This window comes from Mastigoproctus giganteus, chromosome 13 (assembly GCF_048544385.1).
Source record: "Mastigoproctus giganteus isolate SK-2022 chromosome 13, ASM4854438v1, whole genome shotgun sequence".
Taxonomy (NCBI): Eukaryota; Metazoa; Arthropoda; class Arachnida; order Uropygi; family Thelyphonidae; genus Mastigoproctus; species Mastigoproctus giganteus.
The window spans coordinates 125,160,697-125,170,738 of NC_143587.1; the positions used below are offsets into that span (position 1 = coordinate 125,160,697).

At 39.7% G+C, this 10,042-nt stretch overlaps 1 protein-coding gene across 1 annotated transcript in view; it reads left to right on the forward strand.

The window, feature by feature from the left end:
- The window catches only part of ERp44 (Endoplasmic reticulum protein 44), a 229,172-nt gene extending 219,491 nt beyond the window's left edge, over positions 1 to 9,681 (forward strand). The window contains exon 13 of the mRNA XM_090387925.1: positions 9,539 to 9,681. The gene's annotated coding sequence lies outside the window, so the exon portion shown is untranslated. The remainder of the gene's footprint in view (positions 1 to 9,538) is intronic.
- Positions 9,682 to 10,042: the final 361 nt, after the last annotated feature.

Sequence of the window (10,042 nt, forward strand, 5' to 3'; positions counted from 1 at the left end):
ATCCCTATTTATGACTGCTATACATGTTTTTGGGTCCACTGGGACAGGTTGAATGACTCGCGTGTGTATGGAAAAGCCAGTAATTTTAGAGGTTGGATGGGGTTGTATTCTTGCAGCATACGGCTCTTGAATCAGAACAACATCAATTGAATGCTCCTCAGTGGCCTGGCGTATTTCATCCGCAACTGTGCGGGACCTTTGCCCATTTATTTGCATCATTCGCAAGTATTTAGTTTGAGATACAGGGGCTCCTCTTAGGCTCCCAGAAAGAGTGGGCAGGACTGGAGCGGGGACACAACTGGGATTTCTTGTTGATTTAGGCATCAGCGGTCCTTAGTCTTACGAGTTCCAGAGCCCTTTGGTATTCTGGGCATAAAATATCCCGGAGGGAATGGTTATGTGCTCGCCTGTTCCTTTTACAATTCACACAAGAGGGCTCTTCGTCAATGTAGGGACATTCTGCTTGGACATGCCCACTCCTGGCACAATGCCCGCAGGATGGAGATTTGTGGGAGCAGCGTTGGGAGGTATGCCCATATCCCAGACATAGGAAACACCTAGTGACAATTGTAAACGGGCGAAATCGGTGTGCACTGCAACCAAGGAATAATCTATCTGTAGAGAGGACAGTTCTATAAATCCGTGGAGAGAAGCTGATTACTTTGTGTTCTGTAGAGTTGGATTTTGATTTTGTTGCAAACCTAAAAGTGGTCTCATCCTTAACTTCCTCCCAGGCGAATCCCCGGTCCTGTAGGTTTCTGTGGAACAGATCTTCAAGTAATTCGTCGTTGGAACTGTGCTTTGGAACATCGTACACTATGATTGACGGATTTGACTTTTTAGGAGGAGCTATGACCACTCCTGCATTTGTGAGAGTACCACATGTGGCAATACTTGTTAGGTCTTCTTTTGTTGCGGTCTCCAGTAGGACTCCTTTGTTCCTAATGGGTCTCAGGGATTTCACTTTTAGATTCTTATAATCAGCCCTTATAGTGCTTTGCACCAGATCTTTGACGTCATTGCTAGTCTTGAGCTCTGAGGTATCACTTGCTCTCAACAGTAGTAGATGCTGTGGCTTCTTCTCTGGGCGGTGCACATGGAGAGTTTGTATCATGCCACGGGCAAGGGGCTTCTGTCCCGACTTCACTGCATCAGCATAGGAAGTGACATCCGCAGCAGGCTCAGGGGGGCACGGAGTCTCAATATAGTCAGGGTCAGCATTAGTACAATTTTGGGGCCTGCCAATAGCATCAATGACCTTTTCCAGGACATCAGTTTTGGATCGAAGTTCTTCATTCACAGCTTTGAGCCTCTCATTGTCAATGAGGAGCTCAGTTGTAATTGACTCAAGGGTGGACCACAACTCCTGCACACGGTTACCTGCACTTCTGGTGAAGCGACTGGAGTCGTGGTTTAGGAATGCGATCAACTGCCTACGAAGTCGAGAGATTGTTTGTTGAAGGGTAGCTGGCTCTGGAGTGGGTTCACCTTCTGGGACACTAGATGGAGGAGGTATCCCCAGTCTAGGAGAGGGTTTTAACCCAACTGCGATAGCGTTGGCAAGGGCTGTCGGTGTGATAGTTTGGGAGACACTTTTAATCTCTGTATGGGTGGAGGCTATTTCCCCAGAAGGTGGAGCAGCATCAGTGGGTTCAGCAACAGGGCTTTGGTCAGGGGCCAATGCCAGTGGTTGCCCCTCATCTTGGGTCACAAATTCCGAGCAGAGGAGAGCAGCCCATGTCTCCATGGTCTCCTTAGTTTTCTTGTTGGCCTTCTTTTTCTTTTCTTTTTTCCTCGCGAGATAGCCACTTTTGAGCTGGATCTTTGGCAGGGTACTAGTTGGAGGGGGATTCTCTGGAACTGTTTCAGGCTCCTCCTCACTAGCAGAACTGGAACTTTCCCTCCCGCTCATGTCAGGTGAAGGGAGTGCAGGATGAAAAGCAAAGCACAAGTGTAGCGATGTAGCATTGACAAAAACCAGCAGCTTGTTGGGCTGGAGGTTGGGCTGTCTGAGGAGATAATTTTTAATTTGCACTTGCTGCGAACTTGCTAGGGGGCACTGCGAATAGCGCGCTGTTACAATCTGAAGGTTTTGATCAAGTTTCCAAGCACTAATTAACTATACTGATTGTGGAGACAATTGAATTAATTCCACTCATTATACTGTATAACACATTATGAAATAAGGGGATTATAAATTTAAGAAAATAAGCAGCAGCATAATTAAAATATAGGTTCATGGCAGTTTTCAAATGCAGGAATTCCAGCAACCAATCACAGAAGAAAGCACTGTTCACGTGACTTGCTTCCGGAAGAAGCAATGGCCGACTATTTGCTAATTAATTTATCGCTAAATGTGGCAACAATACTAAGAACCCCATAGTCTTCTTGGTAGTGAGTATAACTGATATAGAAATAATAACAATTTCCCCAGTGTTCCAAAAGTACAGTTAATCAAACTAACAAGCAGCAGGAACAGTATTAACTGACACTATAGAAATTATTACAAGACATACAAAGACATAGGCAGAACTACAGTGGGAGCGGCCATTACATACAAGCAACAACGAGGTAGCATGTCTGTACAATGCAAATTAGAAAAACGTTAATATCTTCTCACTCACTTAAAATTTAGCCACAAAAATACATGCACCAACTCACCAACTAATATGGAGTCGACGACACTACTTTAAAATCGCTAATTCCAAAAGTAATCCAAAATTTGAACGAACTTTTGAGGAGCTTCACAAACACAACATAACTATATAATTCGCCGCTAGGGAACCAGCTGTCTGAGTGACAGGTGAACTACGTTGGCAGGCTATTTTCGTAATCTCAAGCTCTCCGAGTGTTTTCTCCCATATTGAATCATCTGTTTTCTGATCATGCGGTGCAATACATGGCCTTATTGTTGCTGGTTAGCACTTCACAACTTACGAAGGTCATTGCCTTATTAAAGCCAGGGAAGGTGGATGACAGGCCAGAGAACTACCGACCAATTGCCCTATTAAGTGTAAGCTATAAACTATTAGAATGTCTGTTATTAAATAGGATTGGCCAAAAGATTTTAGACCATATACCTGTTGAGCAAGCTGGATTCAAACCAGGTAGAAGCTGGTTGGTCGCGTTTTATAGACCTCTCTGCAGCTTATGATACTGTGTGGTGAGAAGGAATAATTTACAAACTCTTACAAGTCATACCGTGTAGAGCTGTTGCTCAGTTAATCAACAGTATGCTGACTGATAGGCTGTTTAGAGCAGTTAGAGGAAATTTAATCAGCAAATGGAAGAAGCTGAATAATGGTTTGGCTCAGTACTGACCCCTCTACTGTTTAGCTTATATATTGCAGATATGCCTATAACAAAGGCGAGAAAATTTGGATATGCTGATGACTGGACCCTGGCTACGAGACATAACAAGATAAATCAAACAGAACAAATACTCACAGGCAACTTAAATATTAAGTGAGTACTTTCAAAAATGGAGAACCTAATAACTAATAAAAACAAGACTGAGGTGACTTGTTTTCACATATGTAATCAAATGGCAACAACAAATATCAGCGTGTTCTTTGACGGAGTACTCCTAAAAAAATAGTAAATACCCTAAATATTTGGGTGTTACTCTGGATAGAACCCGTCATATAAACAGCATTTGGAAAAAAACTGCAGCAAAGATAAGAACTCGGAATAACATTCTTCAGAAATTATGTGGTTCGACATGGGGATCCGGGGCAGAGACACTCCGCTGTAGCCCAATAGGCTTACTTTTCTCTGCTGCAGAATACTGCAGTACCCTTTGGATAAACAGTTCACATGTCAAATTAAACTATACTATGTGGTTGATTACTGGGACAATAAGATCGACCCCGACTTTTTGGCTAACAATTCTAAGCCACATACCTCCTCCACATCTATGTAGATCTGCAGCTCTTCTCCAAGAATATAAAGGAATAATGGAAATCCCAAGTTTACCAATCCACAATGATTTTGCTGATACCATAATGGAAAGACTACCCTCTAGGAAACCTTCAGTCAGAACAGCATTCAAATTGATAAGTGCAAATTTTGATCTGATTACTGAATGGAAACGGGAACGGAACTCTTACCGATCACTAGATACAGCAGCCTTAACATGCATAACCAAGAAACCTGATGGATTTGATCTCCCTAGAAGAATATGGTCAAAAGCGAATCGAATTGGGACTAAACAGGGAAAATGTGCTGATGCATTGTATAAGTGGAAATGGATTGACGCCCCGGGATGTGATTGCAGTGACAGAAGGCAGACCCTCGAACACATCATACAGGACTGCCAACCTTAGGGCTTAACAAGGGGATCCGAGAGACTTCCTGGAATTAACGCCCATGTCAATTGATTATATTAATAACTTGGACATACAACTATAGTAGTCCATATATATTATATATAAATTTTGTACAAATGTTATACAGTTGTTAATTTTTTAATAATTCTTTTAATACTATAAATATGACTGATAGTGAACTTAAACAGAATTGAGTAGACTCGTGTGGTTTGAGATGTGAGATATTATAATTTCTTCTTGATTGATGGAGTGGTTGTTGTGAGATGTAAGAATTGCTATACGATAAATAAATAAATAAGCACTTCACACGGAATTTCATTCTCATTGACAGCTGCATGATCCTCTGAGTTTCATAAGGTAGCAGGCCTGACACTACTGTTTTCTTTCATTGGCTCTTGACAGGGACTTGTCTGTATTTGTGGAATTATTAGGTTTGGTTACCTTTCTCTTCAATTTCGACCTTTTATTTAATGGTACTTTCTGATTTACAGTGTTTTGCATTCTTGGCATAGGTAGGATTTTCGCTTCGCAATTGTCAATTTCGAAAGATTATTCACACAGCACGCCCCGAAGCTAAGTGAGCAGCTGACACATTGTATAGTAAGTGATGCAAGCTTTTGACATTGGCTGCACATGCACATACCGGGGGACATGCTTTTCTTCTCATCAAATTTAAACTCAGCCAAGTTATACTGTAGTGGTTTTAAAATACCTTTGTTTCCGTGATTTTAGAGTTTAAGCACAGAATGCGAGTTTACAAGACAATTTGCCACAGTGACAATTAGCAGGTTTCCTTGCAGATTGCAGGCCTTCAGGTTTGATTTTGATTTGATTTGGTTTTTAATGGCACATTGGCAGCTAAGGCCATAATGCGCCGGCCTTCAGGCACTGGAGTAGAGTCCACTTGGGAATTGACCACATTGACTGATTAAGGGATTTAATCAGGTAAATTGTGTGGCGACCTTGACCTCGGGTGGTTTCTACATTAACCGTAAGCCATACTCGGGACATTTTTCACTGTAGATTTGTATTATGAAAGACAAAAAAAAAATGACAAAGATTTACCTGTCAGAGAGAGTTGGATAGTAGCTCCACCAATGGATCGCTGGCACTACAAGGAATCTTCTGGTATTAGATTCATTGTGGTGCACTGGTTTGAACGCTATGCTTTTAGCACTAAATGCAGAGCAACCAAATGCATGGCTGCACATGGTAGTTTTGGCTTGATTCCTAAGTCCTAAACAGCCAGCAGTTTGCTACAGATCCTTATTTTCTGAGACAATACAAAAATAACTATAGTTATCCCTAAATGCAGAAAGTGGGTGTAGACAGCAGTAGAATTTTTGCAGCGCGCAGGTTGGGAAACACTGCTTTAGCAGTTACATGAAAGACAATAATATGAGCAGTTTCTTCAGAGGTGGACCTTTAAAGGCAAGAAATAATTTTAAATTATTTCTTGTACTTTATATTGTTATACTGTATTTTGACATCTACTGACACCAAATGAATGGTGTCATCTTTATCAGTTTTAAATGTTTAAATATATTTAAAAAATTTTTAAGTTTGTTAATCTTGCTTGCCAAATTAAGAGTGCACAAGATCCTATGGACCTGTTATTGGGACCTTCACACTCTTCAGCCACCTTATCCTCACAATTGAAACTCGACCTACCTTTAAAAAAAGTGTCTTCTCTAATTCCTCTATTAAAAATTTGTCTAACTCCATAATTGCTGAGCAAGCATGAAAATTGCAGAATCAAGTATGAGATCAGTGTAACAGTAATGCAGCATTTTATGATCACTGTGGAAAAGCGACACAAAAGACAGTCTGCAAAATAGTTTCATGTAACACCTTTTTTTTTTTTTAATGCAATACACGTAATGTTCAAAAATTGAACCTTTCTGATTACTGCATGATGCAAAAAATTGTTTTGAACTTCTCCACAACACGGGGCCTTCCAACTTCAATATGAAGTGCCTCTTCATACCACATTTTTGTATACAGGGTGTCTCAAAATTATTGGTACAAACGTTTAGGGGAGGTAGGTAACATCTGAAGGAATGTGAATTGCATAGGAACCCATAACCAGAAATGTCACTGTAAGTCGGTAGACGGCGCTGTTCATCAGTTCGTGAGAGGGAAAATTTATGGTTTACTCATTCAAGCAGTAGTCGCTGCACGAAGAGCATGCATCTATATACGAACTATGAGCTGGCAAACATGCACCTAGTGTATGGATTAGCAGAGGGCAATGGATGAGCTGCTCAACGAATTTATGGAGAATGCTTCCCAGACAGACATGTACCAGACCACCGTTTGTTTGTGTGTGTGCATCAAAATTTGTGCGATTATGGGTCATTTAGAGGTAAGAGGAGTAGTGTGGGCAGACCACGTTCGACGCGAACTCTTGCCATGGAAGAAAGTGTGTTGAATGCCCTCCAGAATAATCCTACTACCAGCACACTTGCCATTGCCTCTGCCTTAGGAGTGTCTCGTTGCAGTGTACAGCGTGTCTGGCACGACGATTCCTTACACCCCTTTCATCTCCAAAGGGTTCAGTTACTGCTTCCCCAAGATCATTCTGCACGTGTGGCTTTTGCGCAGTGGTTTCTCCAAGAAAGTGTTCAAGACTTGAATTTTCCAGCCTATGTTTTGTTCACGGATGAGGCTTATTTCACTCGGGAAGGCTTATTCAATCAGCACAATGCTCTTGTGTGGGCTCATGACAACCCGCACGGTGTGCACTCCCATGCGGCACAACATCGCTTCACAATAAATGTGTGGGCGGGTATGGTCGGTGACTGCTTAGTCGGCCCATACCTGTTACCATCCCGCATGAACTCCGCTGAATATCGGATCTTTCTTGAACAAGTTCTACTAGGGTTACTTGACGATGTTCCAGCAAATGTGAGACGCAACATTTGGTTTCAGCATGACGGGGTGCCTGGCCATTATGGAAGGCGTGTTCGTGACCATTTGAACAGGCGTTTTGGGCGTCGATGGATTGGCCATGGTGGACCCGTTGCCTGGCCCCCATGCTCACCTGATTTATCGAACCTTGATTTCTTTCTGTGGGGGGCCCTCAAATCTATCGTGTATGAATCGCCTGTGGAGACGGAAATGCATCTCGTGGCTAGACTTGTCCGCGCTGCTACTACTGTCAAAGAAACTCCAGGTGTGTTCGACCATGTCCGCCAATCCATGCTGTGTCGGTGTCACGCATGCATCCATCTCGTACTCCATTGTTAATATTATGTCAAATAAATGTTTGCCACTAATTACTGTCTTGTGTCATTTCTGCTTCTTGTGCCTCTGCTACTACTTTCCCGTGACGTTTCCGGTTATGGGTTCCTATGCGATTCACATTCCTTTAGATGTTACCTACCTCCCCTAAACATTTGTAACAATATTTTTGAAACACCCTTTTTACCACGAGTATTGATTATGCTCCCAAAACAAATTGTGAAAAAAAGTAGTGTGTTCAAAGAACTAGCAATTTTATATTGGAAACTGGAAAAGGTGAATGCTATATATACAATATCTATTGTACATCCTACTACTGTAAGTGCCTTTTTCAAAATTCTGCACAAATTGTACACCGGTTAAATGGATTTTTTTGGATATAAACCATCCGTGTTGAAGACTATAAACATTGTATCACAACAGCATTTGCTAATTTAGAACTTGTAAGAGAAGGTATCCAAAGAAGTTTTTGGGGGGGAAACTCAAAGCAAAATTTGGTACTTTAAATACTAGGCTTACCATCCCATGCTACTGTAAAGTTTGAATGAGGATGACCCAGATATCATTCGCAAGTTGTCACTCTCATGACAATTCCCAGTTATTTTTTAATCAGGATTTAAAGCTCCTGGCATAACAATCTGGGATCAAATTTCAGCAGGGGGTGCTCTTGGACCATTTTTCTTTGAAGGAATCATGCCAGGAGAAAACCACCTGAGACTGCTAAGTAACAAAAATCATTCCATATACACGTAAGTTGGTTATAAACCAGTTATACAAATCAGTAGCTTTCCCGAAAGCTACTGATTTTTGTTAATCTATTTGTATAACTGGTTTATAACCAACTTACGTGTATATTAAACTATGGACCCCAGTACTCCAGGCCCATTCATTACTAAAAATCATTCCATTAATGTAGTCCAAAATCAATGATAAAAAATATTTTAGCATTGATTTTGTTTATATAGGGTAGAGCATTAGCTCATTGCAAAATAAGTCATTAATTAAAAAGAAGAATTGGAAAATTCATTAATTGGAAAAAGAAGTAAGGCATTTGAGGTGTGTGTGTTTTTTTTTTTTTTTTTGTTTTTTTTTTTAATTTTATGAAATCCCCAAACATTAGAGGTAATAGAACCTATAGTACTTAGTACTGTGCATGGGCTGAAGGTTCAAGGAGATGAAAGTAGAGATACTTGTTGATATTAGACTTGAATTTCTGTAGATTTTAATTTTCAGGAAATACATTGTTGTTCCAGAAAATGGAAGTTGAATGAATAAATGGAGAAGAATGAGTATGATAGTATTGCTCTATAAGATATGTACAATTAATTCCATCATGGCATTGTAGTGCGAGGGATTTACAAATATAAAATAGGCTATCCATTAAACCTCAAAACTTGGCTATGTCAAATTTAACACTGAATGCTTTGGGCACCTTTCCTCACTTAGTGGAATTGCCCTCATTTCAGTTTTTTGTCGATACATTTTAAAATTATCTGATTTAAAGTAGAATTTTAAATTCACTTTGTTATAGAATGGATTATAACAAAGTGAATATAACAAATGCTGTGCTCAGTTAAGCATTAAATGCAAATAAATTATGAACTAATTCAAAGCAGTTTTACCAGACCCTTGAATTTGTTTCTTGTAAACCACAAATGACAGTAAAAGTTAAAACATATAAATATCTAGTTAAAGTGCACAAATATAATAAAAAATTTAAATTTTATAACTTGTTTTATTATAAAGATTTCACCTGTAGAAGTTCAGTATTCATTTTTGTAATGCCAGTCTGTAACTTAGGTTGAGAATTGGCATACAGAAAACATTTCTTTAATCATTTGAGAATCTTCCCATTTCTCGGTAAAGAGTGTAGTGATCCATTATTCAGTGTTCTTGATTTGTTATGTACTTGTGTATGTTATGTATGTTTGTGTCTTCTAAAAATGTGCTACACCTTTTCTTTTCAGAAAATGAAGCCCACGTCTTTCAAAGAATCTTTCCATTTGATGAATACCTAGCTCATTGTATACTACAGGGCAGTATTCCAAATGAAAACATCATCATCTTTGTGACTCAAAAATTTTGAAGATTAAAAAACAGTATCTTAAAATGATCATGTATGATATTATGCTCTCATGAACAATCATTATCAAAAAAAATTCAACTGTTTGCATGTCAAGTGAAGGCAGAAACTTGACAAGTTTATAGCTCGCATGGTACAAGATGTTGACTCTTGAAATATGTTGCATCCTTGCCACCAGTTTTAAGTGAGTATATGTATAGCAGAATGAAACTACAGCACAAACCTTTTCACTGTTAGCAGAGGGACTTAATACAAAATGTTAACTGCATTTAAAGAACCAGTGATTTAAAAAAAAAGAAAGAAAAGAAAGGAGGGAGGAAAAAAAAAAAAAAAAAAAAAGACTCCAGAATTCCTTATCTTGCGTTTATAAAATTCAGCATAGTAGCAC